Raw genomic sequence first — 10,549 nt, forward strand, 5'->3', positions numbered from 1 at the left:
GTAATTGCAAGACTTGCAAGACTCTTGCTGCAAGACCAAGACCAAGACTGGGAGCGCAAGAGCAAGACCAAGACCAAGATCAGGTGTATTGGCGCAAGACCAAGACCAAGACTGGCTAAGTCTCGTCTTGTTCTTGCATTTGGGCAACACTAAATAAAACGGTCGGTAAAGGGATGGTGACATACGCTAATTGCGGTGTATCGAATAAGTGCTTTAATTGTAATAAATTAATAAAAAAACTTGAAATTGATATTTTTTTCTTAATTCCAAAGGATGGCCAGTTTTGATTACCCAATGAAGATTGGATCTCTGACTAATTATGCAATTTGTACAAACATAAAATGCTATGTGAAAAACATTTTGATGGCACAGCATTTACCGGGAGTGATAAGTAAAGGTTAAACAGCCTTTTTTTTTTTTTTTTGTTTTCGCGGAGAAAGTGTCTTATGACTACCGCTCAGCCTTCGTGGGGGGCGACTGAGCGGTTATGTTGGGGTCACCGTGCCTTACGACCCGGCATTGCGCCGCCTGGATTTGATGTCGACCTTCAGGCGACCGCCGGGCCGAGTCCCTAACCTATGTACAACGCACGGCATACCAACTAAAACTCCGCGGTGGCCCTCTTCGGCGCATTAGGGACGACTGCGAGCTTCCTCTGACGGAAATGTCTAAGTCTGCTTCCACAGCCGCCCCTGCGCGGTGCCGCCTAGTGCGGCCCGTCTCCCTGTGGGGGGAGGGGCTCAGGAGCCCCCACGCACCGAAGGACGCCCTCGGCGTCTACGGCAGCATGAGGCCAACTGCACACTGCCGTCCATCCCGGGGGTCAACCGAAAGATGTGCAAAAATGCACAAAAATGTACTAGGGCGGACAGCCCCCTGCTGCCCGCCGACGACCCCCATCGTGGCCCCTATTAGTCGCCTTTTACGACAGGCAGGGGATACCGTGGTGAAATTCTCCAAACGCCCCCAATCCACAGGGCGGAAGGTTAAACAGCCTTGCCATTCGTATTGGATGGCAATGATTGGATAATAAATTACAATTTGGGTAGGTAGTCAAGTCAACTCTCACTTAGCAAGTATTATGTGTGTTCAGAGCTTGTACTTTTAAAGTATGGATCCTTAAACCTTTTTTTAGCTAAATTACCACAAGAGACGATTGCTACGGCAACGATAGTGTCCAAATATACACACTATTCGATGCCATGAATAGAGACACTCCATACAGAAAAAGAGGAAAACCCTTATTAACGAATATGTCCTCAACCAGCCCTCTTTTACAGTTTTTCAACGAAATGAAATCATTTTTGGTAACATAAATTTTTTGGGGGTTAGAAGTAAACACCCTTCACAAGAGGGCTGGTTGAGGACAATTAATGTCATGTTAATGGAAATTTGTTTTTTTAATTTAAAAGATAAATATAAACACTGTCTCATTGCGGAGGCTCAATCAAGATCCTCTCGAAAATTGTTCTGGGTGCATAAGGTCAAATTGTGGTTCGAGCCCTAACCCCATTTCAGTGCAGTTTGTTGCAGCATTAAAATCAACCTAATAACAAATTTCATTAATAATAAAAACAGAAACTGTTTGGACGACGACAATGATTTGCTTAATCATGTTCAAGTATTCCCTGACATAGGTACAGATATAAAATTACAATCAGGCAAAAAAGACGATGAAAACTAAAACAACTCCACTCTAAGTAGTGGAATGTGTAGAAGAATTGGATATACCTCAGTAATTAAGAGAAATTCAAGCATGTGCTTATGTTAGTGGTTACATACTAAAAAAATGTGGAACAAAATTGCCAAATATTCAAAAATATATTTCTTGCAGACCATAATACTGAGGTATGTCATTTGTTCACATCATTTAGCGAGTAGGAGGAAGAAAACGCAAGTTTCAATTATGGCCAGTCGACTTTTTGCAGACTGATAATGCTATAACGGTTATAAACAATTATTTCAAGAAAAGAACTCAGGCACCAATAATATTAAAAATTATTTAATAAAAAAATATGAAAAAATTAATTATGATTGTCTTATAAACTCACTGTGAAATTAATAAAAATAAAATAGTTTAAAGGACAATAGAAAAATCAATATTTGGTTGAGGAAGCCTCAAAACAATCACTATCAAAAAAAATTATATGTGATTTTATTGACACCTTAAAATCCAAAATATGAAAATGAGACACACGGGAATGTTTTATATATCTGTGACGTTTGTATACGGTAATTCTAAAAAAGTATCGTTTACCTATGCACATTTAATGTGTGAAAATGTGGTTAATATCTCCATGATGCCCATAAAATATAGCATACATAGGATTAGAATGCCCGCACTATATTACTGGCAGTGCAAAGAACACGCGAGAATAAACCAATACCGCGGCATCAGGAGGGGTTTCCATCGCGTCAAATACCTGCTGCATGGGAAGAAGAAATTTTAGAATATTTTGCTCGCAATCCAATAACAAATCTCCATAGAGAGCTGCACGGCAGTTCGGAATTTTTCCTAGGACCGTACATGCAATTTTAAGAAGTAATAAACGGAAACCTTTCAAACTTAGAAAAGTACGGGCCTTATAACCAAAGGACTTACCAATCAGTAATAGCTAGTGCCAGTGGTTATTACACAAAATTGACAATGACAGTCATTTCTTGTCCAATGTCATGGGAACCGATGGCATAGCCGCAGATATTGGAGTCTATAAAATCCCCACGTGTATCGGTCTGAGCACTAACACTAATTTAGTTTAAATGTGTGGGTTTGCATACCTAAAACCAAATTATCGATCCCGTTTTTAATAATGGCACCCTTACAGTGGCTAAATTTGTTGAATTACGGTGGGGTCCCGTTGCCAAGTACACTGACCAACTGCCCTGAACCGATCATCAGCAGTTATGGTAACAGTAGGATGGTACTCCTCCACATATTGTGGTGTCTTTCAGAAAGCGGCTAACCAAAAGTTTTGGGCAGCAGTGGATCGGTCAATCGGACCTTTTCAGTGGTCACCACGGTTCCCGGACCTCACTCGTACGAGCTTCTTTTTGTGGGGGTATGTTAAAAGTGAAATGTATGCCACAGATGTAAACTCCATAGTTGAATTAAGAAATCGTATTATTTTAGCATTTAATAAATTAAAGAGTTTAGCCGCTAACAGTGACATTATTGGAATAATTCAAAACAATATTGTTTGTCGATATAATTTGTGCGTCAATAAGGATGTCGGACATATCGAAAATTTAAAAGTTTATATAATACTGTGACGATGAGTGTGTAATTACTGATGAAGTTATTATTGTTGTACCTTCATTCAAACAAATACGCTCCGCTTAGCCCTAGAAATGCCGCGCACCCCGCGCCCCTTGCGCGAAAATTTAAAAAAAGATTCAAATGCTCACGCTATGCTAGATTACTATGCCCTTGATAATGACGGTCCGGAAACATAATGGGCTAAAGTATTGCGTTTTAAAAACATGCAACAGTGTAGGTCATGAAATGTTTTAAAATTTGAAATGTGCGATAAGCCTATTGCTCGTTATACCTCATTTTGAAAGAAGCCGTGCCACATTGCATAGAATATTGCAAAGTATTGGATTTAAATATAAACGTTGCCAGTCCAGTAATAGCCCTGGATATTTTCTTGTGGTCGGAAATAAAAAGACTCGTGAATTTACAGGAACACGAAACACCTGACGAGTTATGTAATGCGATAGTGGACGCCTTTAACCGAGTGAAAAGTGACAGACACATTGCGAAAGCTTAAATACAATATCTTAAAACGTGCACGTTTGTGTATCGCACGCGGCGGACTCCATTTCGAGCAGTTGCTTAATGCTTCGTTACAGGGAAGTGTAAATAGGTAATTTGTAAATAAACTGTTTAGGTATGTAAGTTGATTATTTTGTAAATACCTCCATTTTTTAAATACGCCAGAAATACTCACAGTTCGTTCGCGCTGTTTATTTTTATTAAATAGACAATAAATGAAGTAGGTATTTTATCGGAAAGTAATGCTTAAATAAAGTAGGTATTTCCGACGGTCCTAGGCCCGTGTAAAGTATGAAGGAAAAATTGGAGTATCCATTTACTTATTTAATTATGATTTTTAATAAATTTAATAATGCCTGTTCTACCAAAGTGAAAATGAAAAAAAAATAATAAACAATTGCGTTCTTGCCTCGTATCAGCTGATTCATGATGTGATGTAGGTACGTAACGTAAGTTGTGATCTGATATTATCCAAACCATCATAAAGCAATTAATTTAAAAGGGGTGGTATACCAGTTTTTAAAGGGACTCTGGAAACGCGCGCGCATCTTTTCGCTCTTGGTTGGTATCAGCTGACACGCGTTGGTATTGTACGTCGTTTGTGAATGAATTGTAGCGGCGCGGCGTTACTATAAAATTATTATCAAACTCAAACGAGTGAAAAATATTATTTGGATTATTTTTTAATTATCGACATTAGAATTTATTCACTATTTTTTCTTCGTCCTACAAACTGTTCTAAGTAACCACGCTTCGGTTCCAAAACGACTATAAAGTTACGGTGTATAATTTTAAAGTTTATAATATAATTTTCGTAATTATTAACGGTCTGGCATACAAATTATATAATTGCTACATTTTGAAACTACTATGGTACATAAGGTATCACGAATATTTCATTTACATCTCGTACTAGAGTCTCAGGATACTTTTTTATGGAAGTTCAGTAATATTGCTTTATAGGACTACCTTTGTTGTTGTTTTTCTATGATTTTATAGAATTATATGAGACTGATTTAAATAATTATTATCAATATTTTAAAGTAATAAAATTATATAATTACAATAAATTAATTGATTATATTATACTGTAACACCACTGCGCGGCGAGAGTGTGCAGCCGCAATATTACACGCCTCCCCAGTCGCTGCGCACGCACACAACGATGACCGCCCTAATAAAAACGGCAAACACGGGCCGGAGCAGTCAGTTAACGCTAGCGCGCCGCCGTATCCAGTACTGGAAAGGAGGCTACCGCTAGCTGAGACGCTCCCCGCTCCCCACACCGCGACCGGACTATTCCGCTTCCCGGGTGTAGCTTCGTTTCGCACCACGCGTCACGAACTCGCCTGGAACGGAACGCTGTTCCTACCGCTAATATATCGTATATTGTGACTGTGTGTAAAAATAAACTCATTGTTGGACGATCTTCTTTTAATCTCATCCGTTTCACCAAACAAGTCTTACAATACTGCTTTGTTTTTCCTTAATCCCTTAAAGCTATCATAAATATGATAGCTATTAGCGATCATAGCTAATAAAAGATCGATTGAATTTAACAACATCGATGAGTTCTGCGAATAACCTAAGAAGAAAAAGACAACTACGAAAAAGTCATCCAGGGTTATTCGATCCAAGAGGGGTGATAGTTCGTACATCAGATCAAGCAGCGCTGACGGCACACATGCATCATACAGTATTAAAATTTAAATTTATTATGTGTATAAAATAAAAAATATTGTACCTACGGCACAATGAAAACACGCTGAAATGAGAGTTAAATATTACACGGTAACTGACTGTGATAAGATCTCCCAAACCATAAAGTAACGTAAAGTAAGTAGGACACGATATACAATATCAATAACTGTAGGGACACATATATAACGTAGTGTTTTAAGTTGCAGTAGCGTGAATATCTGTGAGTGACGAATGTAACGTAATATAACAATGGACAATGGATAAATCCTGGACATGCACCACACGGCGACATCCAATCAGTGCCCAGTGGTCAGGAAGATCCGCAGCGATATAATAGCCAAATCTGACTACGTCCAGGAACAATAAGAATCCAACAACCACATGCATCAACATCACCCAGTGCAGTACGGACCGCAATTATAAATGCCATCATGAACTTCTCCACCACTTGGACAATAAGAACTGCGACATTGCTCTTATCAGCGAACCTTACGTGGGCAAAAACCTAACTACATAATTACCACCAGGATTTAATATATACCAGTTTTCTAGAGAAAACCCTGTCAAAGCGTATCGGTCTCAGCCTCTACATAATACTCTTTTACAAATCTATCCACCATGGAGCTATAAATAAGAGGAGAAAACACACGTGACTAATGTCTATGTTGAATCCAGGGAATACGTGAACGGAACCCTACACAAACACAACTACTAACTCAACAGTATTATATTAATTGGTTCCGCCAAGAAGACTTCACATTTTTTAAAAAAAAATCGCATTTATTAGTTGGCAGTCTATTCCCTATTTCCTTCGTTTCCTATTTCCGCACCCTTCTCCCTCACACACGCACGCCTACCCTATCTGTCGCACGCGCCCCGCGCCGAACCATCCACGCGGGCGCTATATTAACATCGGTACTCGCCACCGCCGCACTCAACCTAAGGGGCCTAAAAAGCCACCGAAGGTTATCCTTCAGCTTCCCGAAGGGGTTCCCCTTCAAACCTTCTTTGATGCACTCACCAGTGAGGGCATCAAAATCCCGCCTAACGCCTGGAACAGTGGCCAAAAACTGCTGTCCCTCCAGCCCGGGTCAATTAGCGACCACCGCGAACTGACCAAATTTCTCGATAGCAAACGCTATCACTATTATACCTTTGCGCTCCCGGACGAGCGCCGATACAGGTATGTCATCCGCGGCATACCCATCCAAATGTCGGCCATAGAGGTCCAACAAGGACTAAAGGCCAAGGGCAGCACAGCCCTAGAGGTGCACCGAATGCACCGCAAGTCGCGTCTTTCACGACCAGGCATCCAATATGAGATGGTCCTGGCTGTCCTAGCCACCTCCGATGACGTGAAAGCTCTGTACGAGATTCGCGATATCTCGGGCCTCGGCGGCTTCACCGTCGAGACCCCACACAAGACAAACGAGGTCACGCAGTGTCACAACTGCCAAAAGTACGGCCACAATTCGCGTGGTTGTCACCTCCCCGCCAGGTGCGTCAAGTGCCTCGGCGAACACGGCAAGTCAGAGTGCCCACGCCCCAAAGATAGGTCTCAGTGCACGGAGCCGCCTTCGTGCACTAACTGCCGGCAATCTGGCCATCCAGCCAATTATCGGGGTTGTCCACGGGCACCCAAGTCCCAATTTAGGGCTCCTAGAGCCAATCAGGCCCCTAAGGCGAAGGCCCCTCAGGCCGAAAAATTTAATTTTGGCCCCAGCCCCGGTACGTAATCCGTGGTTTCCCACCGCGGTACGCGCCGACTCGCGTTCCCAGGCCCAGGGCGGTGGTTCTCCCGGAGGATCTCCCGCCACCCCGGCCACACCAGCCGCAGCGGCCTCTGTTCCTGCTCCCGTCCCAACGCCCTCGACCTCTAAGGCTACCTCTTCCAAGGTAGTCAAGTCGAAGGCTCCCTCACCATCCAAACCCCAGGTGGCGGCGACTCCGGCGTCTAGCGGCGCGGCTTCTTCGCCCCATTTCGCCTTCTCTCTGGCTTCTCCAGAGATCATCCAACTCCACGCGCTGATCCATGACTGCGCGTCTCAAATGAAGGCACTGGGTCATTCTGACTCCACCCTTCTCGCCCAAATATACAACGCCCAACAGCGCATCTTCCAGCTCACGCTGGACTCTTTTCTCTCCGTAATGGCTTCACCAGACGGAAATAACCCATCGCGACTCAAGCCCCGCTCCCTCAGAGGCTTTTTCAACCTTAATGGTTTACGAGGCCAACGAGCCGAACTCTCTGATTTTGTTCGCGATCATAAATTGGACGTCTTCCTCCTCCAGGAAACGTTCCTTAAACCCACCCAACGCAGTCCCAAACTTCCCAATTTTAATCTTGTGCGAAACGATCACACCAATGGCCCTAAAGGAGGCACTCTCATCTATTACAAAAGGTCCCTGCATTGCATACCTCTCGACCCCCCCAAAAGCGTGAGCAACATTGAGGCTTCGGTGTGCAGGCTTTCCATGACAGAACACCCGCCGATCACTCAGATCTCGGCCTATCTCTCACCCAGTAAGGAGCTTCACTCCAACGAACTTGTAACCCTACTTAGTATGGGGGAGTCCGTCCTTCTGGCGGGCGACCTTAACGCCAAGAACACTCTCTGGAACTGCAACTCTACCAACGGTAGGGGTGCGGCACTCGAGAGCTGTCTTGACGAAATTGACATGAGTATTCTGGTTCCTTCTGAACCCACCCACTATAGCTTCATAGACGATAGTTACAGACCAGATATTTTAGATATAGCACTCGTAAGGAACGTGTGTCTCAACGTGCGTTCCCTGCGAGTGTTACACGAGTTAGACTCTGACCACAGACCTGTGATCCTAGATCTAGCCCCCCATAACGGTCCCTCAGACACAGGTCCTAACGATCAGGTGAAAATGTCGACGAATTGGCGGCTCTTGAGCACCAAACTCGCCGACACTTCATCTAATGATCTCTCTATTATTCCGCCCAACATCGTGACTCGCGAGGAAACGACCGGCGCGATTCGCTCCTTCACCAACCATCTCCACCACGTCTTGAGCGAAAGCTCCGAGAGGGTGCCCGAAACCGGCAACGATCAAGGGCATCTTCCCGATGACGTGAGATGGGTGCTGAGGAGGCGAAACGCAGCACTAAAAGCCTGCGTGTTTGATCCCTCCCCGGATCGACGGCGTCTTGCGCGTTACCTCCAACGTGAGGCCAGACGTCGCATACAAGAGGCCGTCGATTCGAGGTGGGAACAGCACTTGTCGGAAATCAAACCGACCCACACGGCTTTTTGGAAGCTGGTCCGCTCTTTCAAGAGAAAGGATGTGGCCTCTTTTCCTCCGCTCAATCGTCCGAACCAACGCCCCGCGTTTGACGACGACGAGAAAGCGGAATTATTAGCCTCCACCCTGCAGTCTCAATGCTCGCTCGCATCTACCCCCGTAGACCACGATCATCTTGTTGCGGTAGACACATTCGTCGAAAGTAGGAACGCGATCCCTCCGCCGCCTATTCCGCGACCGTTCCAAACAATAGACCCGGACGTCGACGCGCCCCCCCACCCCCTCGCGCCGGTGACGATTGAAGAAGTCGTCGATCTGATTAAGGCACTAAAAAGGCGAAAAGCCCCCGGGGCTGACGGTATCCCCACTAGGTTACTGAAAATGCTACCGGGGCATCTGGTCAAGATTCTTGCTGACATCCTCAATGCAGCATTCCAGAACTGCTACTTTCCTGAGGCCTGGAAAGAAGCAGTCGTGATAGGTATTCACAAGCCGGGTAAACCCGCTTCAGAACCGGCCTCTTATAGGCCCATTAGCCTTCTCAGTACGATAGGGAAACTTTATGAGCGGATCGTCCTCGACCGTCTCAAAATAGTAGCTCACTCCCACAATCTGCTCCCTCCGGAGCAGTTTGGTTTTCGAAATAGGCACAGTTGGGTGCATCAGATACTCCGCATCACGGAGCATGTCTATTCTAAATTTAAGTTAGGATTTTATACCGATGCTCTCTTCTTCGATGTTGAGAAAGCATTCGACAAAGTGTGGCACAACGGCTTGTTCAAGCTGTACACTCTCAACGTGCCCACACAGCTCGTGCACATCATACGAGAATTTTTGTCGAATCGCGGTTTCAAATATCGCGTCGAGGGCACCCTTTCCACTCGTCATACCATCTCGGCCGGAGTCCCGCAAGGCTCCGCGCTATCACCTTTTCTCTTCTCGCTATATACTAGCGATATTCCTAAATACAAAGATTCCCATCTGGCGCTCTTCGCGGACGACACGGCGATCTACGCTTCACGTAGAGAACCGGAACATGTGGTGCGCATTTTGCAGGCCGCCGCCGACCAGCTCGGCGAGTGGTTTCGCAAATGGCGCATCACAGTCAGCCCCTCCAAAAGCCAAGCTATCCTTTTTTATAGGAAATTTCAGAAAGAAGCGCCTAACGCTTCAGTTAGATTGTCTGGCCAGATCATCCCTTGGACCAATAAGGTCAAATATCTAGGTGTGTACCTTGATCAGAGGTTGACCTTCGTCCCACACGTAAATGCGGTACGCGCGCGAGCCGCATTCGCGATGGGCTAGCTTCGCTGGCTCTTGAACAAAAATAGTAAGATGTCTATCCGCAACAAGATTAGGATCTTTACTGCGTGCGTTAGACCGATCATGACGTACGCGTCCCCCGCGTTCGCGCATGTACCGCCTGCTCGACTTAAGCGTCTGCAGGTGTTACAAAACAAATTTCTCAGACGTGCACTCGGTGCCCCGTGGTACGTTCGCAATCGCAACCTCCACGTGGACACCGATATGCCGACCATAAGGCACTTTATGCACATGGCCAGCAGACGCTATTTCGATAAGGCAGTCAATCACCCGAATCCTCTAATCCGACTAAATTCGAAATACACTCCATTCGACCGCGCGAAATGGAGAAGACCGCGTTCAGTTCTATCAGATCCAGAGGACAATATAACTCTGGCAATCCGTAGAAAGCACGAGCTGTTCAAAAAGCTCAAACACTCCACACGACCGCTGCTCCGTCCTCGCCGTCGAGGACCTCGCCGCGTCCCCCGTCCTCCCGAC

Source organism: Manduca sexta, chromosome 7, assembly GCF_014839805.1.
Source record: "Manduca sexta isolate Smith_Timp_Sample1 chromosome 7, JHU_Msex_v1.0, whole genome shotgun sequence".
NCBI classification, from domain to species: Eukaryota; Metazoa; Arthropoda; class Insecta; order Lepidoptera; family Sphingidae; genus Manduca; species Manduca sexta.